Source organism: Triticum dicoccoides, unplaced genomic scaffold (genome assembly GCF_002162155.2).
Source record: "Triticum dicoccoides isolate Atlit2015 ecotype Zavitan unplaced genomic scaffold, WEW_v2.0 scaffold119792, whole genome shotgun sequence".
NCBI lineage: Eukaryota > Viridiplantae > Streptophyta > Magnoliopsida > Poales > Poaceae > Triticum > Triticum dicoccoides.
Window position 1 is genome coordinate 1 of NW_021183536.1, and position 2601 is coordinate 2601.

Sequence of the window (2601 nt, forward strand, 5' to 3'; positions counted from 1 at the left end):
GATACGTTTACAAAATTAAAAAAGAAAGAGAAGTGCCGCAAACATTAAAAAAGAAAGAGAGGTACCGCAAACCAATTTTCGTGGTCACCGTAAACTGGTTCTGCGGGACGTGTTTTCTCGGGATGGCTAGAGATGCTTTTTTTTTGCGAACTAACTCTTTTATTACTCAAATGTTAGGGATTACAATCTCGTAAGGCAATATCCAAAACCTCGTGCATCTCCGAGCAGGCACCTCAATTGCTTCCAATAACCCCTTCCCTTCGTGGTTCAAGTATTTACTTATTATCCACCCTTTGACAGATTCCGGGACCACCTTGTGAAAATTGTAACAGATAGAAACTTCACTGAGGCATGGATGCAACGATATACAAAAAGGTCGGTTGTCTCCATCTCACTGCCCTGATCCACAGACTTAAGACAACCCCTTCAGACTCGCACTCTCGCGCACGCTTCGGCTGGTCTTTTGACAGCGAATTCCAAGACTGAGGAGAAGTTTTAGATCATAGCTGCTTAGGAAATACCCCTTTGCCAATTGGATGAACTATGTTCGGGATGCTATCAGAACAGAAGTATCCTTGACTGCCCTAATAATGTAACCAAAATCTAAATATCCTTGAAATGTGATCCATGTAATGTTTCTGTTTCCCAATATGCAAAGGGTGTTGTTGATACCATTGATGAAATTTCTGACACCGATGCTTTTGCTAGCATGATCGTCAAGGTTTAGCTTTTCCTGATCTCTTAGGAATCTGATGTTTTTGCTGGTAGAGCTCCTTGCCGTGTAGTCAAAGAGGATATTGCTGAAATATCGAGAAAGAGTGTGGATCAAGCCCGTACTTGGAGTCGGCGAGCGCAAATCCCACTTGAACCAGGTCGCCCTCGTTGACGATCCTTCGGGTCTGCTCATAGTGACCATCAAGAGACTGTGGCGCTCCCCACAGATCTCCTTCATGAAAAATTCAGCATCAACTGTGACATACCACTTGTAGTTTGCATCTCCTAGCAATTTTTTCAGACATTGATACCCACTAGCCTCGTTGTCTGCCCAAATGTCCATGAAACCTTCTGGGGCCTGTTGATGCTGCTGCGCTTCTGGAGCTGGAGCTAGATGAAGGGAGGACTCTGTCTCTGTTAGCATGTGTTGATGCTGCACTTTCGGACCTGGAGCTGGAGCTATCAACTCATGGTGAATTATAGGGGAGTCAGAGAGCATGGTCATTGCGCCACCTTCATTGTGTTCCTTGGTCGCGCTCTCCACCAGCGGGGATGACGGCTCAGTGGCCGTCTCCTACTCAAGTATCTTGACATGACTTGGTCGCAACTCCCACACTTTCTCAAATGGATTCTAAACAATTCTAGATACTGTGAAATAGGAGGATTTTAGGGCGTGGAAGAGGATCGGAAGAAGAAGTGCGCAGCCGAGGAGACAACCCTTGTATGGAGAGAGGTGAGCACGGCAGAGCGGGACACGATCGTATGACGAAATTGGGCCCGTTGTAGCACGAATGGGCATTTTATGCTAAATTTTTATACTTATTTAAATAAATTGTAAATTATCGTAGTTTTGTAATATACCATAATATAGTTTTGATGGGCATACTTTTCTATTATTTATCTATCCTAATTAACCACATGAAATGTTGCTAAATAGTATTAATAATGTGAAGTTTATATAATTGAAATGTATGTCAATGATTCTTTTTTGCTTCTGCTAAATTTGAATTGTATGATGTATGCGAATGTGTTCATATAAATTTAACTGCCATTAGATATCATGTTAGATAATTCTAACCCAAACACTATGACAAATATCAAAACAATAGTTTCTAGTGTATTACTGGTAAACAAATCCACAGAAACTTTTAGCATGTGATTTTTTTTTTGCAAACTAGTTTAATAATAATTGGACAACTTTTTGGCCAACAACTTCTCCGTGTTCTGCGCATTTGGTTCTCTGAGATACTCAGGTCCAAACACCTCCACCATGGTGCGGGTAAACTTGACAATAGTCTTCAGACATGTGTCCTCCCCCATCTTGACCATCTCACCAACGGCATCTGCAGCAGTACCAAGTGCAAGCATTCTCAGAGCAGTCGTGCACTTCTGTTTGGCAAAGAAAGAGAATTGTCCGCACCAATCCCTTGTGAGCTTGAAGTAGTCGTCGTGTTCCTCCACTCCCTCCACAATGCGCAAAAATAATGGTTTTCGCATGCGAAAACAACGACAAAAACATGGATCATCCTGGAAAGAAGGCTTGGGAGCAAAATAGTCCCTATGAAGTAGCTTTGCTCCGGACTCCCTATCCCGGTTGATCACTCTTCTCCCTTTGATTCAGCCCTTGAAGTTGAGAATATGCTCCACTTGCCGGTCCATTTCCTCTTGCATGCTCATGAGCATGATCATGTCCACTTCTTCGTTCGAATCCTAGGAATTGAAGAACTCATCTTGAATCATTTGATCAAGCTCCGTCGGTTCATACTCCTCATCCGACGAAGCATCAGAATCTATCGTTTTCCCTAATAAAATCACAAAAAATCCGGTCATACAATGTGTCGAACACATCAAGCTCAACTCGGAGCAAGAGAGTTGCCGGACGTACCG

General features: G+C 42.9%; 1 pseudogene; it reads right to left on the bottom strand.

The window, feature by feature from the left end:
* Positions 1-412: 412 nt before the first annotated feature.
* LOC119343231 lies at positions 413-2211 on the bottom strand (annotated as a pseudogene).
* Between the last annotated feature and the right edge of the window lie 390 nt (positions 2212-2601).